Genomic DNA, 27,498 nt, shown 5'->3' on the forward strand with positions numbered 1-27,498 from the left:
TGAGTCAGGACTGGCCCCCCTGAGGGGTGGCTGGGGGAAGGGAAGGGATCCCATGCCAGAAGGGGGAAATTGGAGGACCACTGGGAGGGAAGAAGATCAAATGGGAGCATGGCCAGGTTGCCCCTGCCCACCACCTGGGCCCCTCCAGCCACGCAGGTCCTGAAGGAGTGGGAGGGAGGGAAGGGCGATCAAAAGTAAAGGCCAGACCTCTGGGACTGGCACCCCTGAGGGGCGGCTGGTGGAGGGGAGGAGTTCCTACACCCAGTGAGACCCACTCAGATAGGGGTCCAGCAGCAGTGGGGGGAGACCATGGGGGAGGGGCACGAAGGAAGGGAAAGGAACACGGCTGGTGCTTTCCCTGTACACTTAAGCACCAGGAAGCCTGTTGGGCTCCCAGGCCTAATCCTCTGCATTTGGAGCCTCCCTCCTGCAGTGCAGAGCCCAAGCCCCGCCCCTACACCCCCACCCAGGGCCATACCTCTACACTCAGAGACCCCCTCCAGTGAGCTTGGCCTAAACCCCACCCATACACCCTCACTCAGGTTCCTACCTCCAAACTCCAGAAGCCCACAGTCCAGAGGCCCTCCTTTCCACATGCTGCCTCTCCCCTTCTGCTCAGGTCCTAAGCAGAGGCCCCGCCCCACACTTGAAAGTCACCCCCCACCCACGCACCTAGGCCCCCTCCCACACTTGGACATCGCCCCATGTAGGTCCCGCCCCACACTCAAAAGTCACCCCCCACCCTAAACACTGCCCCAGCCTAAGATCCCCCCCAAACTCCGCCCACATAGCCAAGGCTGTTTTTCTTTTATTTTCTTCTATTCCTTTTTGCGCTGTCAGATTGGGGTTATGTTTTACCTTGTTGATTCATTATTGTTGATTCTTTTATATTTTTATTTTTCATAATCTTTTATTTTTCTAATTTTATTTTATTCTTTATATTTTGTTAGTGATTTTTCCTTTTGGCTTGTTCCCCCCCCCAATTTTTTTTTCTTTTTTCTGTTGTGTATTTATTTTACCTTGTTGCAGTTGTTTCAATTATAGTTTTATTTATCCTAATAGATTTTTTATCTTTCTAATTTTATTTTGTTTTTTATTCTTTGATATTGTACTGCTCCTTATTTTCTTTCTTTCTTCCTTTTTTTTTTTTTTTTTTTTTTTAACTGTGCCATGAAGCTTGCAGGATCTTGGTTCCCCGGCTGGATGTCAGGCCCAAGCTCCAGCGATGGGAGCTCTGAGTCAAAACCGCTGGACTAACAGAGAACCTCAGAGCCCAGGGAATATCAATCGGAGTGAGGCCTCCCGGAAGTCCTCATCTCAGCACCAAGACCCAGCTCTATCCAAGTGCCTACAAACTCCAGTGCTGGGCGACTCATGACAAACAACCTGTAAGACAGGAATACAAAAGCACACCCCCCCCAAAAAAAAGAAACAACAAAAAAATATGTTGTTGAAGGAGCAAGGTAAAAACCTACAAGACCAAATAAATGAAGATGAAATAGGCAACCTACCTGAAAAGAATTCAGAGTAATGATAGTAAAGGTGATCCAAAATCCAGGAAACAGAAAGGAGAAAATACAAGAAACATATAAGGAGGACCTAGAAGAACTACAGAGCAAACAAACACTGATGATCAACACAGTTACTGAAATTACAAATACTCTAGAAGGAATCAATAACAGAATAACTGAGGCAGAAGATGGAAAAGTGAGCTGGAAGATAAAATGGTGGAAATAACTGCCACAGAGCAGAATAAAGAAAAAAGAATGAAAAGAATTGAGGACAGTCTCAGAGACCTCTGGGACAACATTAAACAGACCGAATTATATGGGTCCCAGAAGAAGAAGAGAGAAAAGGAAGGGGTCTGAGAAAAACTTTGAAGAGATTATAGTCGAAACTTCCCTAACATGGGAAAGGAAATAGTCAATTAAATCGAGGAAGCAGAGAGTACCATACAGGATAAACCCAAAGAGAAACACACCAAGACATATATTAATCAAACTATCAAAACTTAAATACAAAGAAAAAAGTATTAAAAGCAGCAAGGGAAAAGCAACAAATTTTCAGCAGAAACAAATTTTTCAACAGAAACAACAAATTTTTCAGCAGAAACTGCAAACCAGAAGGAAGTGGCAGGACATATTTAAAGTGATGAAAGGGAAAAACCTACAACCAAGATTACTCTACGCAGCAAGGATCTCATTCAGATTCTATGGAGAAATAAAAATCTTTACAGATAAGCAAAAGTTAATAGAATTCAGCAACACCAAACCAGCTTTACAACAAATGCTAAAGGAACTTCTCTAGGCAGGAAACACTAGAAAAAGTAAAGACCCACAAAAACAAAACAATTAAGAAAAGGGTAATAGGAACATACATATTGACAATTACCTTAAATAAATGGATTACATGCTCCAACCTAAAGACCTATACTGGCTGAAGGGATACAAAAACAAGGCCTGTACATATGCTATCTACAAGAGGCCCACCTCAGACCTAGGGAAACATACAGACTGAAAGTGAGGGATGGAAAAAGATATTCCATGCAAATGGAATTCAAAAGAAAGCTGGAGTAGCAATTCTCATATCACACAAAATAGACTTTAAAATAAAGACTATTACAAGAGACAAAGAAGGACACTACATAGTGATCAAGGGATCAATCCAATACATAAAGTACATGCTAACAGCCATAAAACGGGAAACTGACAGTAACACAAAAATAGTTGGGGACTTTAACACCCCACTTTCACCAATGAACAGGTCATCCAAAATGAAAATAAATAAGGAAACACAAGCTTTAAAGGACACATTAAACAAGATAGACTTAGTTGATATTTATAGGACATTCCATCCCAAAACAACAGAACACACTTTCTTCTCAAGTACTCATGGAACATTCTCCAGAATAGACCATATCATGAGTGACAACTCAAGTGTTGCTAAATTTAAGAGAATTGAAATCATATCAAGTATTTTTTCCTACCACAACCCTGTAAGACAATATATCAATTACAGTAGAAAAACTGTAAAAAATACAAGCACATGGAGGCTAAACAATACGCTACTAAATAACCAAGGGATCACTGAAGATATCAAAGAGGAAATCAAAAACTACCTAAAAACAAATGACAATGAAAACACAATGACCCAAAACGTATGGGATGCAGCAAGAGCAGTTCTAAGAGGAAAGTTTATAGCAATAGACTCCTACCTCAGGAAACAAGAAAAATCTCAAGTAAACCTAACCTTACACTTAAAGCAATTAGAGAAAGAAGAACACACACACACAAAGTCCCAAAGTTAGCAGAAAGAAGGAAGTCATACAGATCAGGTCAGAAATAAATGAAAAAGAAATGAAGGAAACAATAGCAAAGATCAATGAAACTAAAAGCTTGTTGTTTGAGAAGATAAACAAATTGATAAACCATTAGCCAGACTCATCAAGAAAAAAGGAAGAGGACCCAAATCAGTAGAATTAGAAATGAAAAAGAAGTAGTAACAAATGACACTGCAGAAATACAAAGGATCGTGAGAGATTACTACAAGCAACGATATACCAATAAAATGGACAACCTGGAAGAAGTGGACAAATTCTTAAAAAAAGCACAACCTTCTGAGACTGAACCAGGAAGAAATAGAAAATATAAACAGACAAATCACAAGCACTGAAATTGAAACTGTGATTTAAAATCTTCCAACAAACAAAATCTCAGTACCAGATGGCTGCAGAGGTGAATTCTACCAAACAATTAGAGAAGAGTTAACACCTGTCCTTCTCAAACTCTTCCAAAATAAGCAGAGGGAATAACACTCCCAAACTGATTCTATGAGGCCACCATCACCCTGATACCAAAACCAGACAAAGATGTTACAAAAAAAGAAAACTACAGGCCAATATCACTGATGAAAATAGATGCAAAAATCCTCAACAAAATACTAGCAAACAGAATCCAACAGCACATTAAAAGTATCATACACCATGATCACGTGGGATTTATCCCAGGAATTCAAGGATTCTTCAATATACGCAAATCAATGTGATAAACCATGTTACCAAATTGAATAATAAAAACCATATGGTCATCTCAGTAGATGCAGACAAAGGTTTTGACAAAATTCAACACCTATTTATGATAAAAACTCTCCATAAAGTGGGCATAGAGGGAACCTACCTCAAAATAATAAAGGCCAAATATGAAAAACCCACAGCCAACATCATTCTCAATGGTGAAAAACTGAAACCATTTCCACTAAGATCAGGAACAAGACAAGGTTGCCCACTCTCACCACTATTATTCAACATAGTTTTAGAAGTTTTAGCCACAGCAATCAGAGAAAAAAAAAGAAATAAAAGGAATCCAAATTGGAAAAGAAGAAGTAAAGCTGTCACCATTTGCAGATGACATGATACTATGCATAGAGAATCCTAAAGATGCTACCAGAAAACTACTAGAGCTAATCAATGAATTTGGTAGAGTAGTAGGATACAAAATAAATGCACAGAAATCTCTTGCATTCCTATACACTAATGATGAAAAATCGAGAGATAAATTAAGGAAACACTCCCATTTACCACTGCAACAAAAAGAATAAAATACCTAGGAATAAAGCTACCTAAGGAGACAAAGGACCTGTATGCAGAAAACTATAAGACACTGATGAAAGAAAGATGATACAAACAGATGGAGAGATATACCATGTTCTTGGATTGGAAGAATCAACATTGTGAAAATGACTATACTATCCAAAGCAATCTACAGATTCAATGCAATCCCTATGAAACTACCAATGGCATTCTTCACAGAACTAGAACAAGAAATTCACAATTTGTATGGAAAGACAAAAGACCCCGAATAGCAAAAGCAATCTTGAGAAAGATAAATGGAGCTGGAGGAATCAGGCTTCCTGACTTCAGACTATACTACAAAGCTGCAGTAATCAAGACAGTATGGTACTGGCACAAAAACAGAAATATAGATCAATGGAACAAGATAGAAAGCCCTGAGACAAACCCACGCACCTATGGTCACCTTATCTTTGATAAAGGAGGCAAGAATATGCAATGGAGAAAAGAGAGCCTCTTCAATAAGTGGTGCTGGGAAAACTGGACAGCTACATGTAAAAGAATGAAATTAGAACACTCCCAAACACCATACACAAAAATAAACTCTAAATGGATTAAAGACATAAATGTAAGGCCAGGCACTATAAAACTCTTAAAGGAAAACATAGGAAGAACACTCTATGACATAAATCACAGCAAGATCCTTTTTGACCCACCTCTTGGAGAAATGGAAATAAAAACAAAACTAAACAAATGGGACCTAATGAAACTTCAAAGCTTTTGAACAGCAAAGGAAACCATAAACAAGATGAAAAGACAACCCTCAGAATGGGAGAAAATATATGCCAATGAAGCAACTGACAAAGGAGTAATCTCCAAAATTTACAAGCAGCTCATGCAGCTCAATACCAATTAAACAAACAACCCAACCCCAAAATGGGCAGAAGACCTAAAGAGACATTTCTCCAAAGAAGTTATACAGGTTGCCAACAAACACATGAAAGGATGCTCAACATCACTAATCATCAGAGAAATGCAAGTCAAAACTGCAGTGAGGTATCACCCCACCCTGGTCAGAATGGCCATTGTCAAAATATCTACAAACAAATAAATGCTGGAGAGGGTGTGGAGAAAAGGGAACCCTCTTGCACTGTTGGTGGGAATGTGAATTGATATAGCCACTATGGAGAACACTGTGGAGGTTCCTTAAAAAGCTAAAAATAGAACTATCATATGACCCAGCAATCCCACTACTGGGCATATACCCTGAGAAAACCATAATTCAAAAAGAGTCATGCACCACAATGTTCATTGCAGCACTATTTACAATAGCCAGGACATGGAAGCAACCTAAGTGTCCATAGACAGATGAATGGATAAAAAAGATGTGGCACATATTTACAATGGAATATTACTCAGCCATAAAAAGAAACAAAATTGAGTTATTTGTAGTGAGGTGGATGGACCTAGAGTCTGTCACACAGAGCAAAGTAAGTCAGAAAGAGAAAAACAAGGACCATATGCTAATACATATATATGGAATCTAAAAAAAAAAAGCTTCTGATGAACCTAGGGGCAGGCCAGGAATCAAGACACAGATGTAGAGTATGGCCTTGAGGACATGGTGTGGGGGAAGGGTAAACTGGGACGAAGTGAGAGAATAGCACTGACATATATACACTACCAAATGTAAAATAGATAGCTAGTGTGAAGCAGCTGAATGGCACAGGCAGATCAGCTCGGTGCTTTGCGACCACCTAGAGAAGTGGAATAAGGAGGTTGGGAGGGAGACGCAAGAGGGGATATATGTATGTATATAGCTGATTCACTTTGTTATACAGCAGAAACTAACACAACACTGTAAACAATTATACTCTAGTAAAGATGTTAAAAAAGACAAACATTAAAAAAAAGTAGATTCAAAAACTGCCTTTAAGGTAGGGATTAACATATACACACTACTAGATATAAAATGGATAATCAACAAGGACCTACTGTATTGCACAGGGAACTCTACTCAATATTCTCTAATAAGCTATATGGGAAAAGAATATGAAAAATAGTAGATATGTGTATATGTATAACTGAATCACTTTGCTGTATACCTGAAACTAAACTGACACAATATTGTAAATCAACTATATTCCAAAAAAAAAAAAAAACTACCTTTATGCCTAACTGTTGCAATGATTTGTATAATTAGTTCAGTAAGATAATTTTTTTTCTTCCTCTTTAGAAGCTTAGTCATTAGATCCAAAGTCACATTTTTTTCACTCTCTTCTTCTCAAATGAGGAAGGTTTCATTTACAGTTTTTTCATGTTACCCTGTGTCTCACATTTGACCTAAATATTACCCTTACATTTTACCAGTTGGATTCTTTCAATCTGTCTTCTTCTGTAAATAATGCTGATTTTTCAGTCATGGTTCAGTCAGGAGATAAACCATGCGGTACGTGGAATGGGTGCAGTTTATCAAAAGAATTCATACCTAGTAACAGGTGAATGGAGTAAAGAATGCAGTAATACCTAATAGAGAAAGCAGCCACTACTCTTAGGGGTGATATCAGTGCAAAAGTTCCTCCCTCACTCCCACCCCCAAAACACCACCCCCCACCCCAAACTGAGGCTCAGAACCCCCTGGTGGCGCATGGCTGTAGCCCAGCAGATAGTGGAGAAGTTCACTGAAGTTCCACAGGAGGATGCCAGCAAGCAGAGAACTGCCTCCTATATGTAGAGGAAACTCATGGGGAGCTACATTTGGGGTAGGTGGAGTGGGTCCTGAACTCGCAGGGAAGTGGCTGGAACACCCATTGGGATGTTGCTTAACTGAGGTCCACGGTACTTGCTGGGAAACTGCCTGCAGGATGCACTAAGGCTCACTCCAACTTTATTATTTAAAATTTTATTTCTGATTACAAATGCAATATGAGGTCAATATTGGAAAAATGTGGAATCAGAATAGGATAAAATAGGGAAAACCACAGCTCTCAAAAGCATTTAAAAGTAACTTTTACGGAGTATATATATCCTACACGTAGATTGTATAGATTGTACAAAAATTGTGTTTTAGAGGATGGTAACACGATATGTGTTTATATTCAATAATGTAAGTCATTCCATTTTTTTCTATTTAATAAGGTAGTCTTGGCTATGTTCACCTACTTGATCTTTAATATAAATATTCTACTTGTCAGTTTTCACGCATACCAACACAAACACAACTGGATTTTGAAATGTCTGGCACTTTTTGGTCATTTAACATTAAAGGAAATACTTTTGATGGACTTTGTTTTTTTACACACTCCTTATATATTACTTTAATAGCATTAGAATAATATACTTTGTGAAATAAAAAATTACTAATTCCTAGTTTTGAAATTCTGTTTCCAGGTTTTCATTTTGTAGAACTATGATGAACAGTTCTATGCATAAAGGTGATCTGAACTGTTTTTAAGATTCTTCAATATAGTGTCTATAAAGTTGAACTGAGTTATGCATTATCAAAGCTCATAGAAAATTGCTGTCTTGTGTATCATTTAAAAATATTTTCCATTTTAACCATCAGTATGTGTGAGTATACCACAGACTATCTCTAAGAGAGTATGCCTTAGCATTAAGTTTTCTTTTTTGTTGTTTCAAAACACCATGTAAGTATAATCTTTCAGACTTTGAGTAGAAAAGATATTGCAGGTGTGTGTGTGTGTGTGTGTGTGTTTTCTGTGCTTGTGAGAGCAAGAGAGACAGACGGAGACAAAGACAGAGAGATACTAAGGATTGTAAAGGCGGCACAACTCTATCTCATTTTCAGATTTTAGCTATATAAAGAATCAAAGTACTAATTACATTCTGAAAAATCAAAATTATGCCCTAAATGATACAAATTATAATTCATAAACTTAATATAATTCATTATTTTTATTGTTCTCAATTCACTCAGATAATGCACATATAATTATAGGGCTACTATGCAAGGTTCTTTTCAGAACAGCAAGGGCTAGATGATTTCATAGCAACTAATTGTAATGCAATAAGTCGGGAAGTTTTCTGAAAGCACAAATTTGAGTATGTTAAAATAGTTTCAAATTTTATTTTCCTTGGACGAAAGCTTCTTTTACAGTGCGAATGTATTTTAATTATAAGTCTACACTTAAAAATCATATTAAAGGGAAACTATTTTTACTGATACATGCCAGGGGGTAAATAATATTAATGCTAAATGCATACCTTTTAAGAAAAGAATAAAATGGACTATGATATGTCTTTGTTTAAGCACAAAGTTCTCCAATTGTCCTTTGGATGAAAGTTGAATCACATTTTCTTTACTATAGAATCAAATCTGAGCATTTCAAGAGGTAAACAGTGATTCTTTGATGCCTTACTTCAAGGCATTCAGAGGAAATTAATCAAATTAATCCATCCTTCTTTCCACTGGTAACAAAAATTATTCACTGCTTTGGACTCAGGGCATTTCACAAGACCCTAATGAGTATTGGGAAGGAAAAAAAAAGTATTAAATGGTGGCATTAAGGAGGAGACTGTAAAGCACTGAATATTCTTTTTTTTAATGCCAGATTGGAAATGTAATTGAGTGAAGCAGGCCCCGGGTGGTTGGAAGCATTGCAAAGTGCGTGGTCCGCCTAAAGGTGGCAGCTGCTACCCAGCAACCATGGATCATTGCCACATTGGAATTCAGAACCAGGTTTGGCAGATATTCCAGTGTTTGTGGAAAAGAAAGAAATTCATATTTTAATGTGAGCTCTCTAAATTTTTGAGTGTTGATGTTAACAAAAAAAAGTCCTTGTGAGCTGAATCAAATAAGTCAGGAAGTTCCTCCTTGTTAAATGAAAAAGCATTATGTACTTGACCTTGGTCTTGCCCCTCCCCAATTTTAATCAAAGTCCTTAAAAGCATTTAGAAAATATTTAAGTGACAATTATTTCTTATGTCAATTTTTCCTTGAGGAGCATCAAGAGAAAAATGTATTTCCTTCCAAAAGCCATTGGTTGAAGACCAAGCAACTCTAATCGTTTGGCTAATATGATTGTTTATATATTTCCCAATAATCAAATAATTGTTCTCAGTTGATAAAGGGGAAGAGTATTTAAAAGATTATTTTTAAATTACAGCAATACAGGTATTTTTTGAAACAAAGGGATATTGCTTTCAATACATTTTTTGCCTAAAATGGATGGTCTCTTTCCATATCTCTTCCAAATCTCTGAACGAATTCTCACATTTTTTCAAAATTGTTGCTGTAAGCATGGTTAAATTATATCACCTCTATAGCTAGACTCTCATATTCTGAATCCAGTTCTGATGTTGCTAGCTACTTCACCTTGTGTGTCTTACCCAAATTTCTTGAGTCCCAGGTTCCTCATCTAGAAAATAATGGTCATTTTGGGATCAACTTCAGAGGCTTACTATGAGGATTTTGTAAGGAAATCTTTAAAGCTATCAGTGATAGAAAGTGTTCCATACATCTTAGTTATCATTATGTCCTTTGAAGTCATTCTTTTTTCCTGGTTTACATGGAAATACTGCTGCAGATGTCAGAAGACACATTTTTCTCCCCCCTGCAACATTGCACATTTGTAGCAACCATCTTCATAGAGGAAAACAGCATTCTTATTCACTGCTGCACATATTTAATGTATTTTTGAGATCACTCTACCCCGTTTCTGGTCTTTATAAAGTTATCATAAAATTATAAGTGTCTTTGACAATTATCTAGTTACTAGACACAAAAGTATCAATACAGGGGAACTCAGAGAGACTGAGTGATTTGCCTGGGATAAATAAATAAATAAATAAGAAAGTGGCAGAACTGGGACTAAAATTGTGTTTCTTTGTTTTGCTTTCATTATATATTTCTATCTAAATATATTTAAGTTGAAATTATAAATATTAAAAAAATTTGAATGCCTTAATTCATAGACTTTCTCCATTAAATTGGAAAGAGAAAACCATTATTTTTATAGGGAAATTTTGTCAATTAAGCTGCAGTATGCCAAACATCTGTGTACCTGTCAACCAATTCTACATGATTGACATAGTTTGCATTCATATACAGATATTCCTGCTTTTTGAGATCTAGTTTTACACATTGACATTTTAATATAAATGATCAATAGAAAATCATATTCCATGGGCATCATGAATAAGTCAACAAATTTATTTGGCTTACTCTAAATAAATATTTCTTAAATGTCACATTTACACAGCATTAAAAGTTTTAAGCAAATACTCGTGAAGCATGCCCCTGTGACACTGATGATTGAATATATTATCTTGTCTCTTTCTAATGAAGAAAACAGTGTAGTTGCCAACTTTATATGAACTAAGGGAAGTTCTCTGACCACATGAGATGTCATTTCAAAATAGATTTCCTTTGGAAGGATGATATTATGCTAAAATAATATGAGATTTATTTTTATTGCCCACTAAAGAACTAAGGAAAATACAGTGCCATGGAAATTGTTATTTTAATGCTGTATTCAAAAGAATAAAAGTTAAATATAGAACTTTGAATTGCTTTTCTTCTCTCCTCACTGGTACTATATGTTCGTATTCTGGAGATTGGGAAATTCAACTTCACACAACACATCCAGCTAATGAGATTGCAGAAACATTGTGCTCTCCATCATTTCCTTATCAGTGACAGTCCATTAAAAGCTGTAACCCCATGAAGTGAATTTCAGTTTTAAAGTTTTGCATTCTGAAAACGGTCTTCCCAAGACCATTAATAGATAAGATGGATGCCACATTTGTTGACAGTTCAAGATACTTTTACCCTACTAGAACTGTTTTGAAACCAACAGACCTATTATCTTCTTTTACAAAGAAATTTTATAGTGCTATTTTAGTGAATTGCAAAACTCTGAAGGAAATTTTACTTTTATTTACCTGTGTTTTTGTTTCCTTACACAATGCAGTAAAATATGTACAATGTGTTTGTAGTCTACATTTGAATTGCATCCTTTCAGAAAAATTGAATAGGTCTACTAAAAATAATTTTCCTTTCGAGTGTGGCATGCTTTGTCCTGAGAACAGAAAGATGATGATTTATTCCTGGATTCTTAATAGTTTTGGTTGCAGTAAGTTAGTCATGATCACAATTGAATGTCAGGATTGTAAAATAATCAAAACAGCCTTTCCAAACTTAGTGTGGAGAAACTGAACAAATGCAAGCACAAAGATATGACTTCACCTCCTGACAAAGGAGGAGGAGGAGATTCCTGCCCAGACTGATGTCCCAAAGAAACAACCATGATTGTGAGGCATGGCATCCAGGGGGAGTTAAAGTCTTACTATTTTAGGTAATTTTTAAAATTGAAAATGTGTACAAGTTTCCTTCCATGAATGTAGTTAGAACATGTCAAAAAAGAACGGAATTCAACTCTCTGAATTCAGTCTCAGACGTTTCAGAAAATAGTAGGGATAGTCACCTGAAGCAATTAGGCTTTTGAGAAGAATGGCATATGGGCCACTGCTCTAGCTGTCCCTGAATGGGGACTGGAGACAAGGGCACAAATCTAGGTTTCTGGAGCTGCCCAATCAATAACTAGTGCCTTTGAAATATAAAATTCAGGAAACAATCAATGCATACTTAGGATTATTTGGTGATACAAAAAGTGCAGAAATAAATATGCCTGGAGATGGAGATACAGCTACTGATCTACAGTGCACAGAAAACTGGATACACTGAGTAGAGTGACAAACACATGGTGTGCTGAAGAGAAGAGCTGTGTTGTCCTGTCAGGTACTGAGATTAAAATCTGTTTACAAAAAATAAATAAATAAATAAGAAAAAAAATCTCTTTACAACATTCAGCAAAAGAGGGTTGGCTCCCTTTGGAAATTTATTTGTACTTCAAAGGATGCTAAATAGAAACAGGATTGAAGATATGTTTGAAAGAAATATGCTGTATTTGAAGTGGAATCATCTCCCATCTTTAGTGAAAATAGCTCCATAATATCCCAGAAGCCAGGAGCACTATAGAGAGATTGTTTGGGTGGAATTACCAAATACACTTACTTACATTAAATTAATATCAATAGTAGTCAATACACTTTGATCATTTTCTATATATAGTAGTATACTTTATGTGGCTTATGTTATTAATCTCTTCAATTAATCTATGAGGAGTCACTCAATGTTTGTCAACGTCACAAATTAATAAATTGAGTTTAATACAGATTAGGTATCTTTTCTCAAGATTATGAAACTAGAAAGCATCAGAATAAGAGTTTTCAAACCCTTATTTAGCAAGGCAGTATATACTTCCTAATGCATATGATTAAGAAACAAGTTATCTCATACTTTATGTATATGTTATTTGATACTAAGAGACTCAGTCAGTCCTTCTGAGGGTACAGGTAACGGTAAACGCTTTTTCTTTCCACCCAAAAGCTTCAGATAAAATGTTTTTCAGTGAATTGACTGTAAATAAAATTTTAATTTTATCTTAACAATATGCTAGAAAGATAGTTTTAAAAGTTTTTCATAATTCAAGATGATTTATATAATTTATATAATGTTCACATTAATTAAAACATGGTAACTGGGGTATACGTATGGATAATTAGATTAAGTTGGTAAACTAAATATTCTGTCTAACATAGATTATAAATTTGAGTGGACAAGAAAAATATGTTGCAATATCCATTTGAGCAACAGCAGCTTCTTAGTACAAACACCATGCTTAATATAACTATCCCTAGATATAAGTGAAAAATATCGATTATCACAGTTTTGCTTTTTGCTTTTTTTAGTAAACAAAAGAGATATTAAGTTTCAGAATGATGAGCTCAACTTTCTTATTCCATGTGTCATTAGGATGTGGTATATAAATATTCTCCAACTTTGCTCTATATCTTCACAACAAAGTGCAATGATAAACTAATGCTTTGCAATCTGAAAATTCCATTTGTCACTTTTTTCCTCTAAGGGTGTCAGATTGAAAAACCTTTCTGATTTATGATCTGTGCTTCAATTACAGTTGAATTCAAGACTACATGAAAGAACTTGGTGCTGACAGTATTCAGTTTTCACATGGATATGGTTTTCCAAGACACCATAGTTTTCTGCTCCTTGTCCTTACTCATCTGTCTACTTGCCTCTTAGATTAAATATTTTCAACAAATATGCTTATTTGAAAGGGTCTTGTTTGAATTTTAATGTTATTATTTTGCTGCCCCATTTATACCTTATACTTAAATAAATTGCTACTCCCCACCGCTGTAGCTTGTTACAAAGTCTCCATTGTGGATTACAAAAATGTTTCATAATATCTGACCCTGAGGTGGCTAACATGATTCCAACACAGTATCTACAGGATAAATCCAAGCACCTCAAGGATAGATAGGTGTAGAAAGATCAAGTTAACAAAAACTAACACTTATAATATGAAAAAAAAAAACTAGAACAACATGCAGTGCTTAACAAATAATATACTGAGAAGAATATGAATATTACAATGTCTATATTTGTTGTCACTCACATAGAAGTATGGTGTTATCATTAGTCATTGAATTAGCCTAGCTAGATTTTGATGGCTAAGAACACTCTCCAAATAGGCATCTTGATTTTTTCCACTGAGATGGGATTGGAATTTCAGTTCTCCAACTAAGAGATGTTTTATATCAACCCAACTTGACATAATTAGCCAATTCTCAATTTAATGTGTCATCCAATCTCTCCCCGCTGATGTTCATAAATTTTGTATACACTCTGATTTCATTGGATTATTCATTATTTTTGACTTGACTCTCTATTCCAAGGGAAAAATAAAAGGTTTTGTAGTACATTATAGTAGTTGCTAGATCATATACCTAAATTTTAGCTTCTTTTCACATTTATAATCATAAATCTATTAAATTAATTTCCAGAACATTTTGAAATATAGCTGGATTGAGATACACATTCTTGTCATGTTTAGATACGTCTGTTGGTACTTATGCTTTCTTTGAATTTTATTAAACATTGAATTGATTTTATCAAGTATAAAAATATATTCTCTCTTAAGATTTAATTGCTATTTACTAGTGATATTTGAGATTTGCTTTTTTTAAAATAATGCGAGTCAGTCTGTGGTTTGACACAGTAAAGTCCATTTCAACTTATAGCCCAGAACTATTTAAATAATATGAGAATTCGTTGATTTTAGGTATATGAAAATTTCCTTTCTAAAGACCTGTGATTCTTGTACCTTTCAACATGGTAGTTTTTGTAGATCTTTTAAAAAATTTCTTCATTATTATGGTACTATTCAGTATTCTTCTCATACATTCATCAATGATGCTAATGTATCTTAATATAAATAATCAATTTTATTTAGTAATTAAATAAATTACCATAGAATTATTTTTAAAATACCTTATGATTTTACAACATTTATATTAGGAGTCATCAAGCTCTAAAATATTTTTCCTGAAGAGATCTGGCAAGATTTTATATAAATTTTGAGTAAATACTTATTTTTGCCTTTTTTCTACTTTATTTCATATTCACACCACAATAATGACTCTTCTAATTTAAAATATAAACCATAGAGATTTCCTTAAAGGTGGCAGGGGAGGACTGGAACTGTCAAAGACAGAGTGACAGGTGGGGTTGGGAATAAGTGAACGGTCTTGACAGACTCAAAGTTGCTGGCAGCTTGGAACTGCACCTGGTAGGACAGTGGATGGATCTTGCAACTGTACACTTTGGACATAAACTGGTTAGTGGGCTGCTTGGGTCGGCATTCAGCATGCACCATGAAGAGCAATGTGAGGGAAACTGGTACCCAAGTAGGGGCCTTCTGTGTGGTGCTGTCTCGATGGTGTCTTAGGTGTGGAATTGTCCATGCACTTGGGGCAGTAGAGCTTCACCAGGGCCTCACCTGAGGTGTCAGAAAGGCTATTGGAAAGCATTGGCTTGTTCTCACAGTGCACATGGGGCAGTAGCCGAACTCTCCCTGCTGGTACTTTTCCAACATCTGGGTGGTGCCATGGTTTGTGAGGATATAGGTGGTCTGGGTGAACCCATACAGCATCTTGGCTGACTGCTTAATCAGGGTTCTCTGGTTGGGGTTGTCTTCGAGCTCTTCATCAGGCTCCAGGTCCAAGATCATGTTTAGAGCTTGTCTACAGTGAGGCTCATTGCTCATTGAGTTGACTGAGATTAAATTTGTCCTGGATGGAGTCTTCATCCACTTCACAGAAGAATTCATAGTCATGGAGCCCACAGAACCAGTATAAATAACACTTCCTGATGTTTAAATCATTTCTTTTAATTTGTCATTTATTTTTCCTTACTGATTTCCTGATGCTTCTTTGTCTCTGTAATTTTGCTTTCTTGAGTGATCATAAAAGTCTTTGAAAGTTAGGGGTCTTTTTTTTCTTTTGTTTTGCAAAGCATGCCATGATTAAAATGTGTTTCTACTTATTTTAATGAATTAATAAATAAAAATATCATGGGAATGATATTTTTAATTTCTATGTACTTTTAAGTGTTTATTGAAGATAGTATCGGTAAAGACTAGTAACCACATCAAAAGAGTTCAGCTTAATGTATTGATTTCACATGTCAGAAGATACCTGCTTAGTCAGACTCAGATCAAAAACAGAATACCAATAACCTAGCACATTCTCATCTCAGTAAAAACTGTTCCAGTTAACTGCTCTCATGACTTCTAAAACCAGAGATTCGTCCTGTCTTTTTTTGTACTTAGTATTGATAAATTATGCATTATGCACATTATAGACGATCAATTCCCATTGTGTGAGTATTCCACAATTTTCACGGCTTCTCCTATGAGTGGATATTTATGTGGGTAGCACCCAGTTTGGGCTTACAAATAATGCTATAATGAATATTCTAGTGCATGCCTTTCAGTGAACTTATGAATGCACTCCTGTTGGGTTTAGGTATATATATAGGAGTGGAGCTGATTATCTTTGGAACTGTGTATCTTCAGCTTTTGTAAATACTGCAGTTTTTCGAACTGTCCTTATGCTTGAGGTTTTTTTTTTTCTATTGATACCAATTTTTTTTAGTACATCTTTATTGGAGTATAATTGCTTCACAATACCATGTTTCTGTTGCACAACAAAGCAAATCAGCCGTATGCATACACATGTCCCCATGTCCCCTCCCTCTTAAGCCTCCCTCCCATCCTCCCTATCCCACCCTTCTAGGTCACCTCAAAGCACCGAGCTGATCTCCCTGTGCTATGCTGCTTCTTCCCACCAGCCAACTATTTTACATTCGGGAGTGTATATACATCAATGCTACTCTACTTTGCCCCAGCTTCCCCCTCCCACCCCACGTCATCAAGTCCATTTTCTATGTCTACCTCTTTATTCCTGCCCTGCAACTAGGTTCATCAGTACTATTTTTTTTTTAGATTCCATATATATGCATTAACATATGGTGACATACTTCACTCTGTATGACAGACTCTAGGTCCACCCACCTCACTACAAATAACTCAATTTAGTTCCTTTTTATGGCTGAGTAATATTCCATTGTATATATGTGCCACATCTTCTTTATCCATTCCTCTGTTGATGGACACTTAGGTTGGTTCCATGTCCTGGCTATTGTAAATAGTGCTGCAATGAACATTGGGGTGCATGTCTCTTTTTGAATTATGGTTCTCTCAGAGTATATGCCCAATAGTGGGATTGCTAGGTCATATGGTAGTTCTTTTTTTAGTTCTTTAAGGGCTCTCCATACTGTTTTCCATAGTTGTTGGATCAATTTACATTCCCACCAACAGTGCAGGAGGGCTCCCTTTTCACCACACCCTTTCCAGCATTCATTGTTTCTAGACTTTTTGATAATGGCCATTCTGACTGGCATGAGGTGATACCTCACTGTAGTTTTGATTTGCATTTCTCTAATAATTAGTGATGTTGAGCATCTTTTCATGTGCCTTTTGGCCAACTGTATGTCTTCCTTGGTGAAATGTCTATTTAGGTCTTCTGCCTGCTTTTTAACTGGATTGCTTGCTTGTTTGATATTGAGCTGCATGAGCTATTTGTATATTTTGGAGATTAATCCTTTGTCTGTTGTTTTATTTGCAAATATTTTCTCCCATTCGGAGGGTTGTCTTTTTGTCTTGTTTATGGTTTCCTTTGCTGTGCAAAAGCTTTTAAGTTTAATTAAGTCCCATTTGTTTATTTTTGGTTTTATTTCTGTTACTCTAGGAGGTGGGTCAAAAAAGTTCTTCCTGTGGTTTATGTCAGAGTGTTTTTCCTATGTTTTCCTCCAAAAGTTTTATAGTGTCTGGTCTTACATTTAAGTCATTAATCCATTTGGAGTTTATTTTTGTGTATGGTGTTAGGTAGTGTTCTAATTTCATTCTTTTACATGTAGTTCTCCAGTTTTCCCAGCACCACTTATTGAAGAGGCTGTCTTTTCTCCATTGTATGTTCTTGCCTCCTTTGTCATAAAACAGGTGTCCATATGTGCATGGATTTATCTCTGGTCATTCTGTCCTGTACCATTGATCTATATTTGTTTTTGTGCCAGTACCTTACTGTCTTGATTACTGTAGCTTTGTGGTATAGTTTGAAGTCAGGGAGCCTAATTCCTCCAACTCCATTTTTTTTTTCTCAAGATTGCTTTGGCTATTTGGGGTCTTTTGTGTTTCCATATGAATTGTAAGATTTTTTTGTTCCAATTCTGTGAAGAATGCCATTGGTAGTTTGATAGGGATTACACTGAATCTGTAGATTGCTTTAGGCTATATAGTCATTTTCACAATATTGATTCTTCCAATCCAAGAACATGGTATATTTCTCCAACTGTTTTTTGTCATCTTTGGTTTCTTTCATCAGTGTTTTATAGCTTTCTGAGTACAAGTCTTTTGCCTCCTTAGGCAGGTTTATTCCTAGGTATTTTATTCTTTTTGCTGTAATGGTAAATGGGAGTGTTTCCTTAATTTCTCTTTCTGATTTTTTGTTGGTGGTGTGTAGGAATGCCAGAGATTTCTGTGCATTAATTTTGTATCCTGCAACTTTATCAAACTCATTGATTAGTTCTAGTAGTTTTCTGGTGGTATCTTTAGGATTTTCTATGTATAGCATCATGTTATCAGCAAAGAGTGATGGTTTTAATCCTTATTTTTCCAGTTTGTATTCCTTTTATTTCTTTTTTTTCTCTGATTGCCATGGCTAGGACTTCCAAAACTATGTTGAATAAGAGTGGCAAGAGTGGACATCCTTCTCTTGTTCTTGATCCTAGTGGAAATGCTTTCAGCTTTTCACCATTGAGCATGATGCTTGCTGTGGGTTTGTCATATATGGACTTTATTATGTTGAGGTAGGTTCCCTCTATGCCCACTTTCTGGAGGGTTTTTATAATAAATTGGTGTTGAATTTTGTCAGAAGCTTTTTCTGCATCTACTGAGATGATCATATTGTTTTTATTCCTTAAATTGTTAATGTGGTGTATCACATTGATTGATCTGCATATATTGAAGAATCCTTGCATCCCTGGGATAAATCCCACTTGATCATGGTGTGTGATCCTTTTAATGTGCTGTTGGATTCTGGTTGCTAGTGTTTTGTTCAGGATTTTTACATCTCTGCTCATCAGTGATATTGGCCTGTAGTTTTCATTTTTTGTGATACCTTTTTCTGGTTTTGGTATCAGGGTGCTGGTGGCTTCGTATAATGAATTTGGGAGTGTTTCTCCCTCAGCAATTTTTTGGAAGAGTTTGAGAAGGATTGGTGTTTGCTCTTCTCTAAATTTGCTCTTCTCTAAATGTTTGATAGAATTCACCTGAGAAGCCATCTTGTCCTGGACATTTTTTTGTTGGAAGATTTTTAATTATGGTTTCAATTTCATTACTTGTGATAGGTCTATTCATATTTTCTAATTCTTCCTGGTTCAGTCTTGGAAAATTGTACCTTTCAAAGAATTTGTCCATTTCTTCACGGTTGTCCATTTTATTGGCATATGGTTGTTTGTAGTAGTCTCTTATAATCCTTTGTATTTCTGCAGTGTCAGTTGTGATTTCTCCTTTTTCATTTCTAATTTTATTGATTTGTGTCCTCTCCCTCTTTTTCTTGATGATTCTGTCTAAGGGTTTATCAATTTTGTTTATCTTCTCAAAGAACCAGCTTTTAGTTTTATTGATCTTTGCTATTGTTTTCTTCATTTCTATTTCATTTATTTCTGCTCTGATCTTTATGATTTCTTTCCTTCCTCTGACTTTGGGTTTTCTTTGCTCTTCTTTCTTTAGTTGTCTTAAAAGTAACATTAGATTGTTTATGTGAGATTTTTCTTGTTTCTTGAGGTGAGATTGAATTGCTGTAAACTTCCCTCTTAGAACTGCTTTTGCTGTGATGCATAGGTTTTGGGTCATTGTGTTTTCATTGTCATTTGTTTCTATGTATTTTTTTATTTTTTCTTTGATTTCTTCAGTGATCTCTTGGTTATTTAGGAGCGCACTGTTTAACTTCCATTTTTTTTGTGTTTTTTACAGGTTTTTTCCTGTAATTGATTTCCAATCTCATAGTGTTGTGGTCAGAAAAAATGCTTAATAGGTTTCAATTTTCTTAAATTTACCAAGGCTTGATTTGTGACCCAAGATGTGATCTATCCTGGAGAATGTTCCATGAGCACTCGAGAATAAAGTGTATTCCATCACTTTTGGGTGGAATGTTCTATAAATATCAATTAGATCTATGTGGTCTATTATGTCATTTAAAGTTTGTGTTTCCTTATTAATTTTCTGTCTGGATAATCTGTCCGTTGATGTAAGTGAGGTGTTAAAGTCCCCTACTATTATTTTGTTACTGTTGATTTTTCCTTTCATGGTTGATAGCATTTGCCTTATGTATTGAAGTGCTCCTATGTTGGGTGCATAAACATTTATAATTGTTCTATCTTCTTTTTGGACTGATCCTTTGATTATTATGTAATGTCCCTCCTTATCTCTTGGAACAGTCTTTATTTTAAAGTCTATTTTATCTGATACAAGTATTGCTACTCCAGCTTTCTTTTGATTTCCATTTGCATGGAATATCTATTTCCATCCCTTCACTTTCAGTCTGTATGTGTCCCTAGGACTGAATTGGGTCTCTTGTAGACAGCATATATATGGGTCTTTTTTTGTATCCATTCAGCCAGTCCATGTCCTCTGGTTGCAGCATTTAGTTTATTTACTTTCAAGGTTATTATTGATATGTATGTTCCTATTACCATTTTCTTAATTGTTTTCGGTTTGTTTTTGTGGGTCTTTTTCTTCTCTTTGTGTTTCCTGCTTAGGGAAGTTTCTTTAGCATTTGTTGTAAACTGTTTTCATGGTGCTGAATTCCCTTAGCTTTGGTTTGTCTGAAAAGCTTTTGACTTCTCCATCAAACCTGAATTAAATCCTTGCTGGGTACAGTAATCTTGGTTGTAGGTTTTTTTCTTTCATCACTTTAAGTATATCCTGCCACTCCCTTCTGGCTTGCAGGGTTTCCACTGAAAAATCAGCTGATAACCTTACGGGGATTCCTTTGTATATTATTTTTTTGTTTTTCTCTTGCTGTTTTTAATATTTTTCTTTGCATTTAATTTTTGTTAATTTGATGAATATGTGTACTGGTGTATTTTTCCTAGGTTTTATCCTGTATTGGGGCTCTCTGTGCTTCCCGGATTTGGGTGACTCTTTCCTTTCCCATGTTAAGGAAGTTTTCCACTATAATCTCTTCAAATATTTTCTCAGACCATTTGTTTTTCTCTTCTTCTTCTGGGACGCCTATAATTTGAATGTTGGTGCATTTAGTATTGTCCCAGTGGTCTCTGAGATTGTCTTCAATTCTTTTCATTCTTTTTTTCTTTATTTTTCTCCTCAGCAGTTATTTCCACCATTTTGCCTTCCAGCTCACTTATTCATTCTTCTGCTTCCGCTATTCTTTTACTGATGCCTTCTAGTGTATTTTTCATTTCAGTTATTGTGTTGTTCGTCTCTGTTTGTTTGTTCTTTAGTTCTTCTAGGTCTTTGTTAAACACTTCTTGTATTTTCTCAATCCATGCTTCCATTCTATTTCTGAGATTCTGAATCATCTTTGCTATCATTACTCTGAATTCTTTTTCAGGTAGATTGCCTATTTCCTTTTCATTTACTTGGTCTTGTAGGTTTTTACCTTGCTCCTTCAACTGTGACATATTTTTTTGCCATCTCATTTTTTTTTTTTTTAATGAGTAGGTTGTGTTCCTGTTTTACTGGTTGTTTGGCCTGAGGCTTCCAACACTAGAGTTTGTAGGCTATTGAGTAGAGATGGTCTTTGTGCTGAGATGAGGACCTCTGGGAGACCTCACTCTGAAGAATATTCCCTGGAGTCTGAGGTTCTCTGTTAGTCCAGTGGTTCAGACTCAGAGCTCCCATTGCAAGAGCTTCTGCCCGACCCTGAGGTCATGAATCAAGATCCCACAAGCCATGTTGGGCAGCAAAAAAAAGAAAAAAAAAAGAACAGTAACAAAGTAAAAATAAAATTAGACGGAAACTAACATATTTATTAGAAAGAGTGTAAAAATAAAAATATATATGAATCAACAACTGGAATGTACATCAGTACCCTGTAGTAAAAAAGAGGAGGAGGGAAAAGGAAAAAAAAAAAAGGTGGGGGAGGGAAGGCCTTGGCTGTGGAGAGCGAGGCCTAAGTAAGGGTGAGGTTTGGGTGGTGTATGGGGCCAATGCTCAGGACCCACAAGGCTGGAAAACGTCCTGAGGGCTGTGGGGGGTGGGGCTTATACTCAAGGAACAGTAGGAACCCAGGCGTGCCACCCGCCCCTGGTCTCAGAGGGTAGGGGACCTCACCTGGGAGCCCAGCAGGGGCAGAGCAAATGCCCTCCTCTCCTCTCCTGCTCCTCTGGTCTGGGGTCTGGGAGGGTCCCTCCTGCCTGCCTCTCTGATCTCCCAGGCCTCTCTCCTATGTCCCCAGGACCAATACGGTAGGGGGAAAAGGGGGCCTTCGAGGGCAGGGGACCAGCCTGGGAGCTCAGCAGGCTCCCTGTGCCCAAGTGAGTAGGGTAATCAACCTCTGCTCCTCTCCTGATCCTCCTGGATGGCCCCTCCTATCTGCCACTCCTGATATCCCCAGCCTCCCTCCTATGTCCTCAGGACCCATGTGGCCTGGATGGGGCTTTGAGGGGAGGGGGAATTGGCTTGGGAACTCAGCAGGCTCCCCGGCCCGAGGGACGCCAATCCTGTCTGGGCTCCACTTCTCCCCCATCGGTCTGCCTACATCCTACTCGTTCACTCTGAGGTTCCTCCTGTCCCCTTGGGGGTCAGAGTCCCCTACCAGTGGCTGGCAGACACCCTAGTTGTGGGGAGAAGCTAACTCTGCATGTTCCCACACCGCCATCTTGACTCCTCCCCTGTGCTTGAGTCTTGAGGTACATAATTTACTTTGATATTTATAAGAAATCTAAAAACTCAGCTTTTATTTTCCTATTTACACAAACTTTCAGAAATGTGTGTTTTAACTTCAAAATATTTTATCACATTTTGTTATAATTACTAGTTTTATAACATTGTGGTAAGAAAATGTGATGTAAACCCTTATAATTTATCTGTTTTCAAGTGTGTTGCAATTTATTTTAAAATGTCCAAAGTATGTTGGAAAAATAGGAGGCAGAAAGTGGATAGAGTGAGAACATAGTTACATAGTAAGAACAGTCTACAGTTTAGTAGTTAAATGACCTCAATTTCCTTTTTCTATTACCTTCTTGTTATGTTGAAATTTTTTCCTTTTTCATACTATCATTGATTTCTTATTAACTTCTTTTTTACCTTCTTATCATTTTTTTCTAACACTCAATGGTTTCAGACTAATCATATCCCTAATTTAGACTGGTATATTTGTAAATATCAATTGACATTTCTTTCATTCTTCATCACTTTTTAAATAGTTTTTGTATATAATTATTTTTTTTAACATTTTTATCAAACATTTGGGTAATTTGTTTCTCTCTGAGTACATGTAGTTATCGCATCTTTAAAACTCAGACTTTATACTTTGCTTTTGATTCAGGAATTTAACCAAAAAAAGAATTATTGCTGTGACATTTATAATCATATTAATGTTTCTTGTTGTCTTAGGGCCTCTAGTGTGGCTGTAATTTTTAGATTTTGTTTTTTACTTTCTTAGCAGTATTTTTTAATCTCACCTAAACCCATTTTTGCCTCATTATTCCTTTTTCATTCCAGCCTGTTCTTCCCATCTAATTAGTTATTGCTGTTTTATAGACATTATGTATTTTTATGTGATTATGACAACAAAAGTTTTCCTGAAATTCCTCCTAGGTCATTGAGTGTTTTTTGACACATATGTACTGGGCTCCTATTTTCCAAAAATGATTCTAGGTCTTGGGGACTGATCAACTAGCAAGGAAAACTTGAGTTCTTGCACTTGAGGAACTTGAATTCTGGCAGGGGCAAGGGAGGCAATCAATAAAATATTTGGAAAATAAAAGAATAAACATAGTAGATAAAAATTCATGTTATGAAAAAAATCTAACAGACCAAGAGTTTTCATAGTACATTGGGGCAGTTGATGTGGAGTGGTCAGGCGTGGCCTCTGTGAGGAATGAAATTGAAGGAGTAAGCCAGGCGATTATGTGGGGAAAGCCATTTCCAGACAAAGAAATATCCTGTGCAAAAGACTTAAGTCAGGTCTAGTACAAAATACATCTTCTCACCATTGGAAAAATATTACTTTCATGTACATTTGCATCTTTACACTGTCAAAGTATCATTATTTAGTTTAATACAGTCTTTGCTCCAATTATCACAAACAAATGTAGAAATGCATTATCTCTTCTTTGGATGAACTTAATCTGGATACTTTATCAGAATATTTTAAGGTATATCATGAGCTACAATTTGTTAATATAAAACTTAAAGAGCCAGTTAAAAAATATGAAGTTGATTTTTTTATCATTAATTTAGAACAATTTTACATGCTTCCAATTAATTTAGAGATTACCAAAAAAGGGGCATTTAAAAAGCATTTGATCTTCAGAAAACCTTTACTAAGTAATTATAAGCTCTTAAGATCACTTTCCTTTAGGGCTTCCCTGGTGGCACAGTGGTTGAGAGTCCGCCTGCCGATGCAGGGTACACGGGTTCGTGCCACGGTCCGGGAAGATCCCACATGCCACAGAGTGGCTAGGCCCGTGAGCCATGGCCGGTGAACCTGCGTGTCCAGAGCCTGTGCTCCACAACGGGAGAAGCTGCAACAGTGAGAGGCCTGCGTACTGCCAAAAAAAAAAAAATCAGTCTCCTTTGAAAAGGAAAGCATGTGTTCTTTTGTGTAATCCATCTTAAACTTTAAAGTTTTTCATTCTGGGCAAAAGAAGTTTGCTCAATATTTTCCAAAATAAATATTTCTAGACGCACAGTAAGTTAGCAAAAGACGAGAATTTGAGCTATGTAAATTTTGAAAATTTTAGTGGATTATGTTTGTCACTAATTTCTAGTACTGACTCCTCTCACTAGATCTTTTTAGAACTGTATTTAGTTTTTTGCTGTTGTTGTTTCTATTTTTTTTTTTTTTCATATTGCCTTTATTTTGCAGAAAATGTTTTGCTCATTGTCTTTGGCTATTTTTTTCAGAAGAAAAATATTGCCATTGTATGTTTAACAATACAAGAGGCAATTACATGTGCTCAAAATAAACGCATTCTATTGGGCAGAACAGTGAAATTTCCATTTCAGTTAAAGTCTGTTGTCCTCAACTATGAATTTATTATTTTGTCCCTAACAGCTTAACTATAAGTATGATAGCTGTCACAAAAGAGACCTGAAAACTACTCTGAAGAAACAAGAAATGCAATTGAAAGTATGCTTTTTATTTCACTAAATAAGACGAGTTGAGTTTATTAATTCTAGTGTGTCAAATCTTCTATATTCTGTAAGAGACACAAACAAATAAGTTTCTGGATCTTAGCAAACAAAATTTTATTATGATCAAGTAATGGTGATTTAATAGTCCAACTGAGTTTTGTTTCCATACTTAAATTCATCTGTAGCATACAAACACAACATAGGACTACACTTGTGTTGCAGATGATGGGTGGGGTTATTTTTTTGATGAACAACAGAACATATATTGCTTTTCATATTTTAAAGTGAAGTTAATAAGATTTTTTTTTCTTTCTTGACCTATGAGACTGTCATTTTGTACCTAGATCAAATCCTGAGTAAAAGTGGTAGACATAAAAAAAAAATAGTGTATATTTTAAGGAAAGGCTTTGGTTTACATGGAAGGTGGTGACAGGGATATCCATGAGGTTATGAGGCCAAGGTGTGATATTGGCTGTCAGGAATATCTGTGGCCAGGACATGGTTCTTATAGAGTGAGAATCCTGAGGAGAAGGGACCTGAGATTATTTGGGTAAGATAGTGTTCACTGGGAAGGACTGGACTCCCAGCCCATTAGGTAGCTATGCTGTCTGAGACCCTGGTGTGAAGGTGCTCTGCTAGCTGACCACAGGTTGGGGTACTGATGCAGTCCTGTTGTGCTCAGGAGTAACATGATAGTATGTACACGCATGCTGAGGCTGGGCTAAGTTCATGGGATCAGATCATGGACAACTTGCAAATGAATTGTCAGAATAGGTTGGAGAATTTTTCCAATGAGTGTATGGGCTAAGTATGAGCTTGTCCAAGTGGGGAGGAGTCCTAGGCACAGCTTTGAGGACAGGGACAGGGATGTGTGAACTGTGGTTCCTCAGCATAGAGCATTTTTCACAGCCATGGGTGGAGAAAAGTGAGACAGGACCTCCAAACTGAGGATGGGGGTTGACAGCAGATAGGAGGAACTGAGTCCGGGGATAAGCTACTTCCATTAGTAATACCCAGGTTGCTGTTTGTCTCTGGGTTCTTCCATCTTATCTTTGTGATCCCTGCTTCTTTTTGCATCACAGCAAGCCCTTGCAAATGAGTTGTATTTAGTTTTAAGAGCTGTAATCTCTTTCTGGTAAGCCTTGACAGATATGCATTGAGTCTTGAGAATGCCGTGGCTGGTAGTCATCCCCTGTAGACCCTCAACTCATACTATATGAATTTAGAGCTTTTATTTATGTAAGAAGTTTCATATGCACATATGAATTGGACTGACCCCCCAGGCACCCACTCTCTGTTCACACACTTCCAGAAGTGGTTGCTCTCCATCACAAAATCCAAGATAAAACAACACATGGTGTTCGGGTCCAGGCCAGCCATACTCAATTTCAGCACTGGGAACATCCTCCTGCTGTTATTGGTGACCATCACCTGGTTGGTGAGCTCTCTGAAGTGCAGCCATATCTAACTTTTCTTGGTTGACACTGGGGTCACCCTTCTCCCTGCCAGCCTGTAGCTCTCACTTCAAGGAGCTCAGCTGGTGGTCCACTCTATTGCAGGCTATTCTACAAGTTCCGGACGCCAAGGGAGATTGTCCTCTTGCTGACCCTTCTTCATGGCCCTCCAACCCAGACTTACTTATCCAAGAGCCATATTTAACTCCTTTCAGCAGCCACTCTTCCAAGAAAAGGAGCAGCAAAAGTCCACAGTTCCCAGGCAGAGACCTGTGAGGAGAAGACTTGAAGGTAGGGGAGGGGCAGAGGGGTGAAGATAGAGGATATTCCCCTTGAACTCCTGCAAGTCATGACTAAAGTAGCTCTTTGTGGCATTGGATTTGCTTTAAACAATTAAAAATCAGACTATTGACTAGCACACAAATATTTATAAAATATACAAATAAAACTATTGATATCTTTGAAGCCCATTTTTAAACAAAAGGAACATTTTTAAATGTGCCAGGATATAAATTATGGGTACCTCAGGATTATTATAACTTTTCTATAACATTTTATTAGATCTTTATGGTGTTTTTAAAAATGTTGGCCACTGATATTTGAAATTTGATAGGTATTTATAAAGTTTCCTCAAAGGATTCTTATG

The 27,498-nt window shown here is 36.6% G+C and overlaps 1 protein-coding gene and 2 pseudogenes across 2 annotated transcripts in view; 1 reads left to right on the forward strand and 2 right to left on the reverse strand.

The window, feature by feature from the left end:
* Positions 1 to 27,498, forward strand: part of LOC149747710 (uncharacterized) — a 167,762-nt gene that overhangs the window by 118,626 nt on the left and 21,638 nt on the right. The gene's annotated exons all lie outside the window — the stretch shown is intronic.
* On the reverse strand, positions 4,098 to 22,915 carry LOC149747711 (casein kinase II subunit beta-like; annotated as a pseudogene).
* Positions 25,347 to 27,199, reverse strand: LOC149747712 (T-box transcription factor T pseudogene; annotated as a pseudogene).

The sequence above is a fragment of the Delphinapterus leucas genome, chromosome 13 (assembly GCF_059928025.1).
Source record: "Delphinapterus leucas isolate spDelLeu-1000000601 "Yukka" chromosome 13, BTC_Dleu_Yukka2, whole genome shotgun sequence".
NCBI lineage: Eukaryota > Metazoa > Chordata > Mammalia > Artiodactyla > Monodontidae > Delphinapterus > Delphinapterus leucas.